Source organism: Cricetulus griseus, chromosome 8 (assembly GCF_003668045.3).
Source record: "Cricetulus griseus strain 17A/GY chromosome 8, alternate assembly CriGri-PICRH-1.0, whole genome shotgun sequence".
In the NCBI taxonomy this organism is placed as follows: Eukaryota; Metazoa; Chordata; class Mammalia; order Rodentia; family Cricetidae; genus Cricetulus; species Cricetulus griseus.
In genome coordinates, this window is record NC_048601.1 from 85,635,214 (window position 1) to 85,654,931 (window position 19,718).

At 42.5% G+C, this 19,718-nt stretch overlaps 1 pseudogene; it reads left to right on the forward strand.

Moving 5' to 3' along the window:
* Positions 1 to 7,866: 7,866 nt before the first annotated feature.
* LOC100771977 lies at positions 7,867 to 18,905 on the forward strand (annotated as a pseudogene).
* The last annotated feature ends 813 nt before the right edge of the window (positions 18,906 to 19,718 follow it).

The window sequence follows — 19,718 nt, forward strand, 5'->3', positions numbered from 1 at the left end:
AAATCTGAAAAAGGCTGTACTCTAACTATGTTGATTTATTGCAGCCCCTACAAAGCACTCCTCGAGCGTGCGTTGGAGTGTGTGCTGCCTCCCTCCAGTTTTCTTTAAATTCGCACAGAGCCCTGGGTCACAGATGGTCTGGGATGCTATATTTTCCCCCATTAAATTCCTAATAATCTTTTTCTGAGGCTGAGTCATGGAAGCCTGGGGAGTTCTCATTTTAATTAGAAGGTTTAAGGAGCTAACTCTGTTTGAAATTTTCTCCTAGGAGGGATGGGTGCAGGTGAGCCCATTCAGAAGAATGACACAGTGCTGGGGCCAGGACCACATTTCCATATTAGATTGCTGCTGCTTTGGCTCAACTCCTGCTTCTGATCTTGATGATGCATTGTCTGAGTTTCAGGAATCAACTTTGGAAAACAGGACTTACTGGGGGATTATTCCTTTGGGGAGGGAGGAGACACAATTTTTGCTTAGTTCCCATGCCTATTTTGCATATAGAATAATCATTCAGAAATGTGGATTATTATTTATTATCCCAAAAGAAGTTTAAGTCACATCAGTCTGAGCTGCTGAAGTCATTTGTCCTGGGATTTTTCTTTCTTCGACTCCATCAGACTTGATTTTTTAATCTCCCAAGTTCTAAGACAGCCTGATGAAATTCAGAATGAGCTTTTGGGTTTGGTTTCAGAAGCAGAAAGGTATGGAGTGTTTGTGAGCAGACAGAACAAGATGCTCAGAATTATGCCTGTAGTTCATTGGGGGTTCCAAGAGCATCATTCCAGATGAGAGATAACATCTTTTAGAGTTACTGGTAGGTCTAAACAGTTGTAAAAAGTTGTTAAGTAAGGCAAGATGCTAGGCCCACTTCCCTTAGTGTCATGTACAAAGAACAAAGTGGATTTCCGGCTCTCCCTGTCACAGAACTGGGTCCTCTGGCTTTGCAAAATAATGAGCATTTCATGTTTTGAACATAGTGCGATCCAGACAAGTGCCACCACCTTAATCACCCCCTGTAGCTTTAACACAGCAGTGGCTTGGAGCTGGCAGCAGCCACACTTCATCAAACTAAAGCCAAGTGTAAGCCGAGCGAATGAACGATTTAAAAACTAGGGTTTGCAAATGTAGAGCAGTGCATCTTAGCTCATTAGCAAAAAGAATTCCCCTTCACAGCCAAAAGGAGCTCTGCTTTCTGTCCATTCTATTGAGTTCTCTGACCTCTTCAAGCTCGGCTAATTGAGTCACAGCAAGTTGAAAGAAAACACCCCTACTCAAGTAACACTGGTCCTCTGTCTTTATTGTCATGGTTTCCTACTTTTTTCATAGCACCTAACTAGTTTACTCTAGGGCAGGTTCATGTCTTTATAGCCATGATTGAAAATAGTTTATAAATATAAATGCTTAAAATTTATATTCTCTGCCTATAGAGTGTGACATTTTAAATATGTTTTCCAGTACTGGATGTGTAGTCCGTGTTGTGTATAACAAAAATTAAATTGACAAAGGAAATAGAGTTCTCACGCTCAGTTCTGGGTTACATCAGAAGGCATAAAGAAGTAAAGACATAAGCAGCTTAAGGATGCTTTTACTTAAAAAGTATTTTAAAGGCATTTAAGGGTTTTTCAATCTGGGAGAATAAATTTTCTCTCAGATACCTCTAGCCCAAGCTGATGTTTCTGGAATATGCTGGCTACAGCCATATGTTTAGCAATTCCATTTGTGAAATGTGTGGACAAGTGGCTGGGGGCTGCCAGGCTGCCTCTCTTGAGCAGGCCTGCCTGCCGATGGGAGCAGCTAGTCTGCAAGAACAGGGGAACCCTCCCGCTCTGTTTCATGGGAAATCCAAACAAGTTCTCAGCTAAAGACCAGAGTTTATGAAGTGGGGATCTTTCCACACTTCATTCACAAAATGGCTGGGCAGGAAAGTCAGATATGTTGGAAACAGTCAAATAAAAATGTACACGGGTACGCCGAGCCAGGAACATTTTCAAATTTCATATGTGCATATAAATATTTAATAGAAGCGAAGGAGAAACCTAACAGAGTTAAGGGAATTATCGACCGAGGGAGTGAAGGGCAGTAAACCCGTGACCAAGTTCTTGAAGAGTTAAACAAGCAAAGATTCCGACTTGTGATTAATGGCCAGGGACATCCCAAGCTGCACTGCCGCCTCAGCAGTGCACGGCTGCTACAGCGGGGTAATATCTAATAACTAATCTTTGACACAAGAATTAAGTCATTTTGCAAGAAAGCAGATCATTAGAAGCCAAATTGAATTATAAGTAATACTATCTCTGTGGAGGATTGTAAATTAATTGGTTTTTAACAATAACATTTCTGTATTTTATTAAAGCAGCGTAAGAATTGGGTGAAGAAACGAATGTAGCAGATAAACAGGCCAGGTGCTGGCGATGTAAATGAAATCGATGACAGATGGCGAGGAGCACGCTCGCTCGCTGTGTGTGTATAATGGATAGAGATAATCAAATTCCTTTGTGAATTGGCGACTTTCTTTACATCAAGAACTTTAGCACGGGTTCACTTATGCTTCTTTCCACCTCCTGGCCCTCCACATGCACATGCGTGTACACACACACATACACACACACACACACACACACACACACACACACACACACACACACACTCTCTTCATGGGCACATAATCCTAATTATAGCCTATGCTTCTATCAGAAAGATGGGCTGTAACTCTATTTACATAACACTGCACACAAATATCATTCCACCAAATCAACCTGTATACACTAAACAACAGATTTCTCCAAGAAGAACACCTCACTGAGGAAACAAACAACCTGTTTAGGTTAAAGACATTCAGACATTCATTCACTAAGAAAAATGAGGCTTAGCCTGAGAGGCCAGATCCCATGGAAGAGGGGCCTTCAGGTTCATTTCGTGGATTCGCTAGCAGTGTCTTTCAAGATAAATAAGCACTCTGGTTCCTTTCTCCTTCTCCTCTAAATACCCAGTGTTAAGCCTCAGTACTCACGAGGAACCAGATCCAAATCCACAGTGGGTCATAGATTGCAAAGGAGCTGATTTTCCTCCTCCCCATTCTTGCATCAAGGGCACCGCTTTATCATTCTGCTTTCAGATAAAGGGGAGAGGGCCCCCAACTATCTTGAGAACACAAACTCACTTCCCACATGGAACAACAACAAAATGATAGAATTACTGGGGTCCTAACACACGTCCTTATAACTGCTGAGAAACTATGCTCAAACTTGTACTTCCAGTCTTGAGCATCACTTCAGGTTTCCTAGCATCTTCGCTAACAGTCCAGTGGACCTTCCCACATGGGTATGTCCTTCCAACATTGCTGTGTACAGTAGAGCACTTCCAGCTCTTTTGTCCAAAGCTCACATGGAAAACATCCCTTCCCTTCTCTGCCTCCTCATCAAGACTTGCAGTTGTCAAGTGAGCCTTGCTTCTTGTAGCCAAAATTCATGACCTGTAGACCTCTCCCAAACCAGTACCATCTCTGGGTCCTACACCAGCAGGATGCTGGACCACCTCACTAGGCTGTGTGGTTCCTCAGATCCTGTTTGCTGTGTCTGCTATTCTCCCACTTGCCATCTTCCTTCACACTGTTTCCAGGGCTTTCTTGCCTCAGTTCACAGCTGAGCACACTCGATCTTCCTTTGGTTCTCTTGGCATTGTAGGTTCCATGGGCTCAGTCCTATGGTTTGTGCAGTGCTGAGCTTGCCCAAGGTTAGTCTTCCATGATCCACGCATACACCATGTACATGATTTCAGCTCCAGGGCTTCTAAGCACACTGTCCCTTTAGCTGCAATGTCTCTAATTCCTCACCTTTTTGCTAACGCTATGAAGGACGTGCAAGCTCATGTCTGTGTGACGATCTCACAGACCACACTGAACCCCTCAGCATTGTTGCAAGTCTACTATGTGATCCCATGGTTTCACTTACCAATGTGTTCTCAGGCTGCTTTGCATGTGATAAAGCAGTCTTCCCAGCTACACAGGGATGGGGTTCTTTTCACATGAAGACTGCATGTTGGACATATGTGTGCCTGACCTCACTGGAAAGCACCATTGGTGCATGCAAGCCCTGCTGCCTACTTTCTTATTGCACAGCAGGCCCTGTGCTGGATAGCTACCATTCTCATTCTTCAGGAGTATTTCGTGGCTGGATCATATCTCTTATCCCACGCTCTTCAGGCTAGGCTCGCACTGTGCCCTTCCTTCACAAGTGCCTGCTGTCTTTGACCATGCTTGTAACTGGGGGCCTTCTCTATGGGAAGCCTCCTCTTATCTCACCTTTGAATCAACCCATCCATTCTCCTTTCAAGGACCTTCATAGCTGATCTGTCCTCATGGTACTAAGTCACAGTAATATCCGGTTCATATTCCTTCACTGGTGTGTTGTCTATAGGGAAATATATTTAGTGCTTTTTTATAAAACACCATGAATCTACCAGATTACTTCAAAATACAACTTACTTTCCCTTCCATCTATATAGATACACATATACATACATAGGTAGCTAGAGAGAAAGATATGCCTACCAGAACACCTCCATGGACCAGGCTCCAAATTTTACTCTAAGAAGCTAAACGGTATCTGCCTGGCAGGACTCTCTACTGAAAAGGACTGGAGTCTGGTCTGGTACTGCTAATTTCGAGTCAATTTCTCCAGAGGGAATAGTGTGCTTTTGGGCTGTTTCTGATTTCCTATTAGATGGCATTTAAGGAAGTATATTATATCCTGAACCTAAAAGGATCAGCTCTTTAATAAACTAAATTGACCTTTCTGTTTTTTACCCCATGGGGATTGGGGTCTTCCTCCTTGCTTTGAAGCCCCCCTTTCTTACCAGACAACAAACTGATTTTCTGTCTGTTTTGTTTGGCTTTTTCACATGACAACCACATATACAGCTGAGCGTAATGACCAAAAGTCACACTCCTGGGCCACTGGGTATGGCCAGATGAGACCATAGATACAATTTGTTGAATTAGTGAGGTAGCTCCTGTTCTGCCTGGTGTGTGCTCTTGGCAGGGCATGAGGTCATGAGACTCCCAGGCAGTGGCAACCGACCTACTCACTGCCCAGTCCTGAGGCCACACCAAAAGCCTTTAATCCTCCTATTCCTAATGGGGAACTATGCATTTTTCAATGAAGGGACTGTTATCTCCAAATCTGTAAGCTACAAGTAATCAATTATCAAGAAATATTACCTACCCAGAATTCTGAATTGATCAGGTGCATCCTTCTAAAAATTGACAGCCTTGTTACCTATGGGCGACTTAAACCCGAACAATGTTTTTATCACAGCCAAGCCTCAAGCACGTTTCAAATGAAAGCTAAGTTAGTAGATATTGCTTGTCTAGGCTGTGTGGGAGTCACTAACACACTGGGAAATACAGACACGATTCCACTCTTCTCCACCCAAATCACCCTTCTTGCTACAAGACAAGACCCGTATTTGGATGCACTGCAGCAGCGAGGCTCTGTCTTAGCACCTTGAGCTGTTCTTGAAGATTGAGTTTGCTTGGAGCCCTTAGCTTTCCTCCCTCTCCAGCAATTTTGGCCTTTCCTTTGCCCAGGAGGGATTCTATGATGGAGTTCCAAAGCCTCGCCTTGCTAGGGCATGTGTAAGCAGCTGCTGCTCCCCCCTGTTCAGTACTGGCTGCAGCTGCCACAGTGCCCCAGAAGGACATTCGAATGGAGTGTGTTCCCGTAATTGCCTTGGCCCCCTGATTGAATTTATGCTCTGTTTTAAAGTAACATTTTGTTGCATTTGCATTACTGAAATTACCAGGTTACAGTAAACTATAATCTCAAATCAATGTCCCCCCAAAGAAAACAGGCATGAACTTTATCACCAACAGCAAATTCAATTTTCACGTTACCTACTGACAAAGTAGCTTGTGCCAGCAGCACTTGCAGATTCCTGGAAAGTTCGCCAAACAGGAAGAAACTACAAATCTTCCCTCTTAAGGCCTCTTACTTTTGTTTTCTATTTAACCGCTGCTCTTCACCTGTGGGTAAAACTAACCTTTACCTATATTGTTACCTTGGAAAATGACATGGAGTGGTATATATAAAGGTATTCCTGGCTGGATGCCGCATACATTGCTGGTAAAAATGAAGAATGGTTCAAAACATTCTATCTGTCAGTACCTCAAATAGTTAACCCACCAATTCCACTCTTAGGTAGAGCCGTTCCCAAAGAATTGAATAGGCCTAGGAAGATGTCTATAGCAGAGTTCCCCAAAGTACTGTTCTGAATAGCTGAAGAGCAGAAATGAGACAGATCTCTCAATGGATCAGTAACATGGCAATGCGTAGTATGGAACATTGCTCAGCCTTGCTGCAGCATGGATGGATTTGCAGAATACGTACAGTGAGATGCGCTGGGCACAAAGGACACACAGCAAATGATTCCACTTCAAATGACTATGCAGATTTGTGGGAACAAAAAAAAATTAGAGGTCACCAGGAGAATAGTGGGCAGTTATTATTATTTTCATATTCGAAATTTCTGTCTAAGATGATTTTTAAAAGTTCTAGAAACAGAAAGTTGTAGCTGACAGCCACTTACTGAGAATATGCTGCTAAGGACACTGCTAATCTCAGGACTAAGAGCAGTTAACATAGTGATCTATCTATGTATTTTATCACAATGGAAAGACAGCCGCAAACATTAAAGTTTGTGTTCACTGTAACATGAACTCTAGCAAATATGAGATTCAAGACAATAAAGAATTTATCTCCAATTTTCTGAAATCTTCATGATGAAGAAATGAAGTCTTTCACTCTACATGAAAGAAATACTTAAACTGTATCTCTTTTTTAGTTAATTAATTTATTTTACATCCCAGGCTCAGTCGTTGTCTGTCCATCCCCACCCCAGCCTCCATCCCCAATACACTCTTCTTTCATTTCTGTTCAGGAAAGTCATGACTCCCTAAACTGCATCTCTTACATAAAGGCAAAAGTGGGAAAGAAAAGCCATTTTGACTTCTTCTTTTAAAGTTTTAGTGTGTGTGTGTGTGTGTGTGTGTGTGTGTGTGTGTGTGTGTGTATGTGTGCACCCTGGGAAACATGCATACATCTTCAGAGTACCTATGGAGCATGAGCTCAGAGCCTCCTCAGGGCACCTTCCATCTTGATGCAGGAGAGCTAGGATTACACATTCTTGTCCTTTAAGTGAGTTCTGGGGAGTCATCTTCAGGCCCCCATTTCATGTCTGCCAGTGACCACACACTCAGCTCATTGCACTACAGGGAAGAATGTACTCAGATTGAGTCCTAGAGTTGGGGAGCAGAAATGTAACCCTTAAGGAAGTCTGAAATTACCACAGGTTCATAGCGATGGTTCCTTGCCTGAAACTGCCAGTTCTGTGGGCCAGGCCCTTTGTATTTGCTTTCCATTGTATCCTTTTACAGTTATTGTAGGGGAAGCTGTAGCCACGCCTACTTAGGGGCTGGCTACAGGTGTGCCTGACCACGATTGTGTATATACCTAGTTAGGGATAGCTTCCTATTGTTTTTGGTTGGGATTGGAACGAGGTGTTCAGGCTTGGATACCTCTGTCACATGACTTTAGGGTTTAGTTAAAATAGATAGTTAGGATGTGACATAAGCAGATTGTTGTATCTTCTTATATTTTACCTTTATGATTGTTCATTTTGGATACTTTAAACTGTTAAGTTTTAATCCTCTTTTAGACTAAAAGGGGAATTGTAGGGGAAGGTGTAGCCACGCCTACTTAGGGGCTGGCTACAGGTGTGCCTGACCACGCTTGTGAGGGCGTGGTCAGAGTGACATAGTGTGACTGCGTTTGCGCTTTCGGTTTCACTTTGCTTCTGGCTGTACAGACTGCTGCCACACTGGCTGGCTAGGTCGCTCTGTAAGTAAGGCTTTTCCCTATTAAATACCCTTATATTTCTACCTGACTCCATATTGGTAATTTCCCACCATAAGTTATAGTTACTGTCCAAATTTGGTACAGTCCAGGTCTTTAGCTTCCACCTATAGAACCATGGTTCTCAGACTCCTCTGAGGCCTAGTTCAAAACAGACCCTGCAGAGTCCTTCCTGTTGATTGATAGGGCTAGGATGGGGTTACAGAAACAGCAGTTCTAACCAGTTTCTAGGCAACTGCTGGCACTGCTAGCCCAGAGAATACAACCTCCACCTTAGACCCATAACCAAGGAATAAGGAAGATAGACTGAGGCTGAAGACAGAATGAGTTCTGTAACTGAATTTGGATGTGTGTGTGTGTGTGTGTGTGTGTGAGAGAGAGAGAGAGAGAGAGAGAGAGAGAGAGAGAGAGAGAGAGCACAGTGTGAATTTCATCCTTAGTGGAGATGAACGGTTCCCTTTCTCTCATGAGTTAAACCCATATCAAGGAAAACAATCCTTATACTCTGTTCTTAGTGTTTGCTACTCTTTCTTCTGAAGCATCTTTTTGATACAGTGTCTGCTTGTGCTCAAGAGACTCAGAAACCCTTGTGTTCCATCACCAGGCAAACAGCCAGCATTTAGTCACCAGCTCCCACCCACCTGTGGCTTTCTGGTTCTGCCGCCAGTCACTCATTAAATGGCCACTGTCATATCAAATCACATTTCAGAGGTTTATACAAGTGCCTTAGTAAGGCCCGTCATTTTCAGTGCTGTCTCCAGATAGGATTTCCATTTGTGTGTGTTCTCGGAAATTTTTACATTGTTTTTCTGAATCCCAAATTCTAAGAAAAGTCAGTGTAAGAATTAGAAAACCTGGAAGGAAATATTATAATTAGTACTCATAATTAGTTCTTCAAGAACAAAGCTTAACCACAAAACTAGAGTTGACGCCAGCTCGAAGCAAACACCTGACATCAGGTGGAAGGCCAGTGAAAGAAGAACTAAAAATCAGAGCAAAGAGCCTGGACTAACTAAGGAGAACTGGACAGCAGCCTCCCAGAGAAGCATCTGGGTCAGCCTCCATCAGGTATTGCCCAGCAGTCCTGTTGCTCTGGGCAGTAGAGACCCCAGTGAGTTGTTCTCCATGATAAAATGCATAGTAGGGCTTTCTGCATGGCTCCAGGGATTGACTTGCTGGGGCAGTGATGGACTGGAGAAAAGACAAACACACAGACACAAGGACAGAAAAGCTGAGACTGGATGGGCTGGACTCTCTGATGGAGAAGCCACAGTAGCCTAGAAGCTCAAAGTATTGTATGCAATTGGTTTGTTGCATGCAGCTGAACAGGAGGCAGGGGTAGCTAATCACAGTAGGCACAGACTCTGAAGGGACGTGGTCTTCCCATGAATATCCGGGCAGGAAAGTTACACTGGAAATTTTCTGCACATTCTGTCAACATCTGCACATGGACCAAAGCTAACACTTTACTGTCCCTCTGAGCCTCACCTGGGGTGGGGGACAATTTGTCACGCCCATGGATCTGAGACCTTGGTATCCTTGACATGGTCATACCCATACCAAACCATACACATTCACTCGAGTCTTCACCCACTTGCTACAGCACACTAATGAGTTCACACTTACAGTTCATATATAGTATGCTTCCTGTAAGTTCTCTCACTGATCCCTCGAAGTATCACACATTTTTAATGCAAAATAAATCCTTAATGTGCAGTGGCCTCGTGTGATTGCATGAGAGGCTGTTACCTTACTGGGGGATCTGAATTTTAAATTATGTTTTTCATTGTTTGATTTATTAATTTCTATAGGCTGTATTTTTTGCAAGTACTACACAACTTAGTGTACTTTATTCTTTAAACATGAACTTTAGCTATTCAAATAATGGAGTGTGAAGATTGCTAGAAGTATTTTTAAATTATTGTCATTTTGAAATTTCTGATATTTCCTGATAATATGATTTATTATTAACTCATAATCTCAAAGAGGAACATGCCAGATTTTGAAAATGCTGAAAATCTTGGGTTTTTTGTTATAATTCTCTTTTTTGTATGCTATAATTCTTAAATGTATCATTGATGGTTTAAAAGCACACTTTCTATTCACTACAATGTAATATTTTAATAATTAGCATGCTACAGTTGACATGTTCAGGTACAATGGCTTCTGGAAATTTTTTAACCTTTGCTTGAAGTTGACTGTCGGGATACAAATCACTCTCCTCTTGTTGCCCTTGTGCAACAGAGATATCTCTAGGTAACACAGTATCTCAATACCATAAAAAATGTACTTCCAGTGTGACTACAAATTTCGTCTTCCTCCCATTGTGTAACAGGCTCTGCTCTGCATCTTCTTGAGCACTGAGGCTCAATCAAGCTGATGCAGACATCTCACTGTGATGTTCATGTCCGCAGTTACTGATGAGGCCAAGCGTCTTTTCATATCTCTACTCATCACTTTCCCTTTTGTCATTAAAGTTTTAACTATTTTTCCATTTTTGGTGGGTTATAGCAGAGCATATCACACACAGACACACACACACCACATTGTGAAGTGCTACATGTCTTTACATTTATAATTTATTTTCTCGCTTTATAATGATTGTAAAAGAATTTCTAAGGCTGGTGAGATGCTCGCTGAGCAAACAGCCTGCTGTGCAAGCACCAGAACCTGGGTCTGGATCCCCAGCCCCCACACAATAACCAGGATGGGGGTGAATGTCTGTGACCCCCTTGTTGAAGGGTGGAGACAGGAGGATCCCAGGGTCTCACAGGCCAGCTTGTTAGCTGAAACAGTAAAATCTAGGTAAAGAGAGCCCATGATTCAAACAAGGTGAAGAAGCAATTGAGGAACTATATCCCAATGTCAACTTCTGACCTCCACATAAAACTACAAAAGCAAACACATCTGTGTGTGTGTGTGTGTGTGTGTGTGTGTGTGTGTGTGTGAGTGTGTGTGTGTGTGTGTGTGTGTGTGTGTGCAAATACAAAATAATTTTATTTTCATTTAAGTCCTATTCTTTTCTGCATGCTGATTTTTTACTAACTAGAAATTAAAAATATTTATACTTAGATATTTTCTTCTAAAGCTTTAATATAAAAGTTTAGCTATGGTCTTTGTACATAGTGTGGTGTTGGATCTATCTTCATTTATCTCCATGTGGAAAAATAATCCCATTCCACTGAGTAGTCTGCTCTCAAACACTTTCAAATGGTCCTTGACCATCTATCAAATGTCCATGTATGGGTACCTGTCTATGGTTGATCATTGTTCAGTCCAACTTATCAGTGTGTCCATTCCTATATATATACTTCATCTTTTTATGTACTTGTTTGATGTATTTGTTTTATATACATTAGCCTGGTTTTGAAATCACTACACTCTTAGGAAAGACCCTGAGGAAAGGACCCAGATGGTCTGCTTGTGCACCAGTGAGCTGATTGGCATCCTAAACCTATGGAAGCTGTGGTACCAACATTTAATACTGTAAGCTCCCTTAGGAGAGAGGAGGGACTTTCCATACAACAATAGATAACTACTACAAATATTATAAAATAAAAGAGTGAAAAGAACGTCTCAGAGACATTTTGAAACGTCACAGTGTCAGTTATTGCCTTCACTGGGGAGTTAGTTAAAACCTTCCCTTAATACAGGAGTGAACGTGTTTAGTGGGAAAAGAATCTTTATTTGATGATGAGAAATGGTCACTGAAAATTAGGAAACGTTGACCTATGATTACACAAGAAAACACACCCATTAACTAGTAATTAAATCAATAAGCCTGTCTAAGACACCTACAATTTGAGTAGTAATGGTTTAGACGACAGAGTGGAAGCAACACGATTAAAAGCTAGCCGATGCCGCTCATTGAAGGAGGGTCTGTCGTGCATACACCACTCACTGAGATGATGCCAGGCAGGTTTGAAGTTGTTTCATCCTTCAGACCATCTGGATCCCTCACTCAGAAACTCCAAATGGACAACACTGCTTCTAAAATTCAGTTAGCTTACTTCCAGAAATTCATTTATGCAATAGGAGGAGCTGCAATTAAACAGTCACATCTGGCAGGGTCTCTGGAAGGTGGGGGGAGTGAACACAGATGTAGGGGAATCCATCTTCCACCTTCCTTTAAAAGATCCGTGAAGAGCCAGCAGGATGTCTCAGCCAGTGCAGATGCTGTACAGGTGCTTGCCACACAAGCCTGATGACCTGAGTTTGAGGCCCTGGGCTCCTGCTGGCAGAAGAGGACTTGACTCTGATTAAGTTATCTCCTGAACACACTCCTGTCAGTGCACTTAACAAACTGTGGCACACATGCCTGCATACACACAAACACCATACACAAACATAATAATAAAAATAAAATAGGCCTGGAATGATGGCTCAGGGATTAGCAGCACTGGTTGCTCTTCCAAAGGACCCAAGGTTCAATTCCCAGCACCTATTGGTGGTCCTCAAGCCTCCATAACTCCAGTTCCAGGGGAATCATATGCCCTCTTCTGGTCTCTGTGGGCACTGCATGTTAGTGCACAGACACACATGAGGCAAACATCCACACACATAAACTAAATCAATAAAACTTTGTTAAAAGAGGAGCAGGGAAGAGGGCTAGTGACAAAGAGCCCTTGGCTGCTCTTCCAGAGAGGACCTGGGTACAATTCCCAGCACTAACATGGTGGCGCCCAACCATCCATGACTTCAGTTCTATGGGATCTGACACCACCTTCTGGCCTTTATGGGTATCAGGCGTGCATGTGGAATACATGGAGACAAAACACTCATAAACAGCAAATAAAAATGAATAAATACTTTAATTAACAAACTATTCATGAATATATATCAGTAAGAGAATGTTTACAGCAGTGGCTAACTTACTGAGCACCTACTGTGTGCCAGGGACTGTACTGTATTTAACAGAACAAGGGAATACACTTGGCATGGTCCTGTCACCAACCAACCACCTTGAGATGATGAGCCTGGCTTAAGAGGACAGAGAGAAGTCCATGGGAGAGGAATATTTGGAAGGCAAAGAGGAGGAAGCTGGCTGGGGAGTGGGCTGGACCTTGTGCTCACCTGAGGTGCATTGGTGAGTCCCTGCAGGGATGCAGGCAGCATGACTGACTGGACACTGCAGCTATGGAACCTGAAAGGTGGAAAGCAGCAGGGTCAGCAGTCCTGGGCTCTGTGTCACACATACCTCGTGAATGCTGGCTTCCTGCTCTGCTTCTTGCTCTTTGTTTTTACAGTCCATGAGTTCACAAAACTCATCTTCCAGCGTGCTACTTCCATTTTCTGAAGCACCCAATTTCCCAGCCCCGTTCGTGTTTATAGCCTCACCATCGAGCCTTTCATCTCAAAACTGCATTTTCTTCACGTAGGTTTTGTATCATTTTGTGGTCATGAAATATCTTTTACCTTTTCTAAACAATTCTATTGGTTTTCTTCTTGATTTACAAAAGTCAAGTTATGTTCACATTTGATATAAAGAGAAGGTCTGTATAGGCAAAGGGTAAAAACAAAACTCTAGTTTATTGCCTGCTTCAAAGACAGCCCACTCAAGCATATGGGGCCTCTGGTGCTGGGCCCTCTTCTAGTCTGCTTTGTCTTGATTAAAAAAACATTCGGAGTGAATGTCCAAATTGAACACCTTTTGTTTTGTACTTTATTCATTTTTTGAGAATTTTCATATAGGAGTAAATGACATAATTTCTCCCTTTCCCCAAACTCATCCCACATCCCCCTAGTCCTTTTCTAATTCAAGGTCTCTTTTTCTTTGTTATCATTACATACACACACACACACACACACACACACACACACACACACACACACGAGTGGATATATAGATGTAACTTTCTGAGTCCATATGTATATGTGTTTAGAGCTGACCAATTGGGATTGGATCATGTATCAGGGGCCTCATCCCTGGAGTAGACTTGTTCTCCCTATCTCAGTAATCATTGATTGACTATAAATATGGGGTGGGCTTTGTGAGACCGCCCCCATCCACACTGGCATGCCAATTACTGTTGTCTTTCTCAGGTCTTGCTTAAGCAACAGTATTGTTGAGATTTCCTGCCTTCAGGTTCATATGTGTGGGGCACACTGTCCTCTATAGAGCTGCGTTTCATTCCTACCTGTGCCTGAAATGTGGCACAATTCCAGAAATGTGATGCTGGTCCTTTATTATAAAAAATTATTTCAACTGTATTTCATGAAATGGTTACTTCCCCTCTTCTTTTCTTGTGGGGGAAATGAACATGGGCCAGCAGGCATGCAGAGCTAGGATGACAGCCTGTGGGAGTCGCTTCTCTCCTCCATGTGGTTCTGGTGATAGAATTCAGTCTTTGGGCTTGGCAGAAAGCTCCTTTACTCACTTAGTCATCCTGCCAGACCTACGAGTTTATTTTAAATAATTTTTCTTATGAAACATTTTAATTGTACGTAAACAGGGAAATCTAGCTGAGCACAAGTGTCCATCACTTATTGTAGAAATTCCAGACATTTTATTATATTTGCTTCAGTTCTTTTAAATAAGATATTCTTACTTACCAAACTTCCTCCAGAAAACTTTAACATTGACACTTCATGGTTGTACATCTTTATATCTTTATGCAGTACAGGGTGATGACATTCTTAATGCATGACACATAATTCAGTTTATACAATATCTTGTTCGTGGAACCTACAAGAGATTGGGTCCTTCCTTTATGTTGAACCCTTACCATTGCTTTGTCTTAGGAGGCTTTAGGCTTCTCTTGTCTTTCTTTTTTGGAGTATAGCTGAAACTGCAGTCATCCCACCATGTGTGCAACATTAAGCTCATTCCTCCTGTGCACGCTACCCTGGAACTCCTTACTCAATGCCACCATTCCGTTTCCTCTTTTACATCCTTTAGTGGACACCAGCCTTCTCTGCTTCCCCAAGACCAGCTTGCAGGCTTCCACATGGGGAAGAACATGCAGTGTTGTCTTTCCATGACTACCTCACCTTACTTCACATGATATTCGCCAGTTCCATCCTGGATGCAAGTGACAGAATTCACTCTTTCTGAAAATGAAAAGTCATTGTCTACATATTCATGAGTTTCTTTGTTTATTCACATACTGGTGGGCACCTCAGCTGATTCCATGTTTTTCACTAAATATAATGTCTATGAGGGAGCTGGTCTATTCTTCTGGCTTCAAGGATCACTTCAAATAAATGATGCAGGTCACAGACCTGAACCTCTAGCTCAATCCTCACTTCGGGTCCACACTAGCATATCTATCTTGCTCTCTTATGGCAGTGGACCACGAATGCTAATGCCTATTAGAGTTGTCTAAGAGCTTGCTGGGTCCTGCACCCAGGATTCTTGATTCAGCACCTGAGATGAAACCCAAAGATATGCTCTCCTAACTGAAGCCTGAGTGATACTGATGGTTCTCTGGGAACCAGAATTTGACAAATAGAAGACTTGGACACTTCACAATCAGAGCATCCAGAGCAATCACAGTGGTGATGTTTTGTTTCTGCTCTAACAAATAAAGCTTGCCTGGAGATCAGACAATGGAGCCAGACAGTGGTGGCTCACACCTTTCATCCTAGCACTTGGGATCTTATGCATTTGATCCCAGTACTTGGGAGGCACATGCCTTTAATCCCAGCACTAGGAATGTGGAGATAGGAATATAAAGCAGGTAGAGACAAGATCTCTGACCCATTCAGTCTGAGGATTTGTAGAGATAGGAGATCAGCCCATTTATTTTAAGGATTTAGTAGAGGTAACAAGTCTCTCCAGTGGCTACCTAATTTACTTCTCTGATCTTTCAGCATTTAAGCCATTATCTGGCTCTGGATTTTTATTATTAAGACCAATTAGAAGTCACACTACTGGGCTGGAGAGATGGCTCAGCTGTTATTAAAGATGAGGCTCACAACTAAAAATATAAGAAGTTGCGCTATAAGTAACCATTCTTATAACCTCCCAGGCCTTTTACCCTTTATTCCTTCCTGCCAATAGCATATGCCTACTGCTTAATTATTTTGTTTTATAAAATGGACAGGCCTCAAAATACAAGAGAGCATTGTCACTAATGTCAGTAGTCACCTTGTAAGCTATTGTAGTAGATACACATTTACCAGCCTGACCAGGATCCGTAGAACAACTTAATATAGTATTGTTCTCAGTTCCATGAACTGACTTTCTCATCAACATTGCTGTCATCTTATGGTGCTGATCTCATTCTCAAATGGCCCAAGTTTCTTGTGAAGCGCACATGCTCTCTCCACACCAGCTCTGAACCCAGCAACTTCCTCAACTCCTACTAATGTTTTCAACTCATCCCTATAAGCACAGCCTCGGAAAGGGCTTTAAGTCACCTCTTATGGGAACTATGAACACATTCCCCAGACAGTTTGCCCCTCCTTCTTTCTCTTGCTGTGTCCACTCTGGCAGTGGTTTGCTCATTTGAAATGAAAACTTGACTTTCCCCTTAACTTAAAAAAACAAATATGGGGAACCAGATTCTCAAAGGCCACCTGTATTAGTTCCCAGTACATAACTAAGACTAAACTAACCCCCCATAAGAAAAGGGGTTTGTTTGTTCCTTAAGGCTCATGTGCCCAGGCAGAGCTTCATGGCAACAGGGCATGAAGTGAGATCTTTCAGGGTGGAAAGATCCACCATTAATCTGGGTTGCAGCTGGTAGAAGTCTCTATAAAGGACATGGAAGAAGGCAGCTTTCTCTTTCGTCTGCTTGCCCTCACTCTTGTTGACAAGACCATTACTCGATGGCATTTGAGCCTGAAACTTCTTCAGATTCCAGCATAAACTGAAGACCAGCTGAGACACCCAGCCTCATGGACTGAACAACTACTGAATTCTAGGACTTTCTATTGGAAGACTGTCATGGTTGGACTAGCTGGACCACAGCCTGTAAGCTTAATAATAATTAAATGCTATCCGTTCTATTCTTCTTGAGAATCTGACTGGTACATCAATAAATAATCTAGGAAACAGCAAGAAAATGGAAAGTTAAATTGCATTTATTTCAGTTCATTTTTGTTGCTGCACCAGAATTCCAGAGAAGTGGATCTCTGCAAAGAAAGATCTATCTGTCTCAATAGTCTCAAAAGCTTCCAATTCCAAAATTGGGTAGCTTCATCTAGTCCTTTCTGATTAAGAGCTCTTGTGACCTTCAATTCATAGAAGAAACTGGAAGAGCAAGTAGGTGTGTGTGGGGGGAAGAAAGGACAAGGGGTCAAAGGCTAAGACAGCTGACCTACAAGAAAATTTACCATCTATGAGAGCAGACACCTTCCATCAGAAAACACCTCTTAACAATGCTGCCTTGGAGATCATGCTCCCACACATGAACCCTGGAGAATGGGTTCAAACCACAGCAGCACTGAAACTACAAGTCCACAGTCTACAAATCACTAGAAAGAGTGTAAGTAGATAGCAAATAAAGGTAAACGCACATGGTAAGAAATCATTGTTATTATTGCTGGTGTGGGCATGTATGATGAATGTACATGTTGTATGTGTGGTGTCTGTATGCTAGTGTGTGTATGTGGAACACAAGAGGAGGTCCAGTGTCTTCGTCATTGCCATTTGCCTTATGCTCTTGATATAGTCTCTCTCTCTCTCTCTCTCTCTCTCTCTCTCTCTCTCTCTCTCTCTCTCTCAAATTCAGTTTCCACTAGGCTGATCGGCCACTGACTTCCTTGGATCCACCTGTCTCTGGTACCAGTACTGGCATTACAGGATTACACACAGCTTTTCTCAGACCTTTTTGAAAGTGGGTTTTAGAGATTTGAACTCAGGTTTGAACTCAGGTCCACACACTCACACAGCAATGTTCTTACCCACTGAGCCATCTTTCCATATTTTTTTAAATTTTGTTTTAGAGGCACTCATATTTACATATCCATCCCCCCATTCCCTCACCCTTCCATCCTCCCATGTTCCCCACCAACCCCCCCAACTCCTCCCCAGGGTATAATGAGGCCCTCCATGGGGGACCTTCAAAGTCCATCATATCATTGGGGGGGGGGCTAGACCCTCCTTGCTGTATCTGTGCTGCAATAGTCAATAGTATCCCTCCATTGGGAATGGGCTCTTAAAATCCATTTGTGCTCTAGGGATAAACACTGGCTCCACTGTTAGAGGTCCCATAGACTGTCTTGGCTGCCTAGCTGGCACTCACATTCAGAGGGCTTGATTTGGTCCAATGCTGTTTCCCCAGCTTTATGATTAGGGTCTCCAAGCTCTCACTAGCTTCAGGTCAACTGTTTCCGCCAGTTTCTCCAGCACCGTCTTGGCTCCTTTGTTCATCCCTCCTCCCTTTCCACAACTGGATTCGAGGAGTATGGTTTAATGTTTAGCAGTGGGTGCCTGTTTCTGCTTCAATTGGCTACTGGATGAAGGCGCTAGGGACGGTAAGCAGGGTAGACATCAATCTCATTATAGGGGAAAGGCATCAATGGTATCCTCTCCACCACTGCCTAGATTCTTAGTTAGGGTTATCCCTGTGGATCCCCTAACATTTCCCTCATCCCTTTCAGTCTCCGGCCACCGTAGGAACAGGAGCAGCCGCCATGTCTGCACATCTGCAATGGATGGTCGTTCAGAGCTGCTCCAGTTTCCTGATCAAGAGGAATAAGCAGACCGACAGCATCGAACCCAATAACCTGAAGGCCCGCAACTCCTTCTGCTACAACGGGCTGATTCCCTGCAAGATGGTGTGAGTGGAGCCCGCAGCCGATGGCAAAGAGGTCGTGATGGTCATGAAACACAGATCCGGTCAGCGAAAACCAGCCACGTTTTACATAAGGACCACCATCAACAAGAATGCACGGGCCACCCTCAGCAGCATCAGGCACATGATCCAAAAGAAAATGTATCGCCCGGATCTGCACATGGCGGCCATCCGCAGGGCCAGTGCCATTCTGAGCAGCCAGAAGCTGGTGGTGGTGAAAAGGAAACACACCCGTCCCACCAAGAGCTCCTGAGCCCTATACCCCAGAAGCAATAAAGAGTTCACTGACTTAAAAAAAGTCCATATTTATTTTTTAGTTTTTGAAGAAATATTTAAAAGTATTTTGAAAAGGACTATTAAATCCTGATTGTTCAAAGGCAAAGTTAAATTATAATATGTTTGACATAAAACTAATTTAGCCAGCTAGCCCTGCTACTATAGTTCACTGTTAAATTTAAAGTGTATTGGAACCAGACATTCAACTAAAACAGGGTGAGCAAAACAGAATATTCTTATGTTTACTTCAAATTTTGATACATAGTTTACTTTGAGTTTTTGCATTAATTTCAATTAATTTTAACTTGACAAATCTTTTGAAAAATAATGAAAAATCTAACAAAACAGTAACATCACATACTTTATTGATATGTAAGCTGGGGGAGCTCTAACGGTCAAAACACACATATGAAAACCAACAAAATGAAAGCAGAGGAAATGTAAGCAGAAAAAAAAAAAGAAATCACACAAACAGAGTATTTCCAATCATAAATAGATGTTAGTACTTTTTATATTTTTCAATATTTCTTCTAAGGCCTATTCTATATCAAGGAGACAAAGTGATGGATATGGCAATGAAGTCTATAAATGAATAATAAACAGAAGATGAGGAAAGTTAAGGGTGTCCATTAATTTCCATCTGTTAAAATAAAAGTAGCTCTCTTGGTCTCTGAAGGCCCTGGACAACTTCACATAGTACATTAATTTTTGAGATTCTGTCAAGCTGAACAGTGCCCAGGTAGGGTGACGCCCTCTGCAGGGCCCTGACCTCCAGCAGAACCTTCCTCAC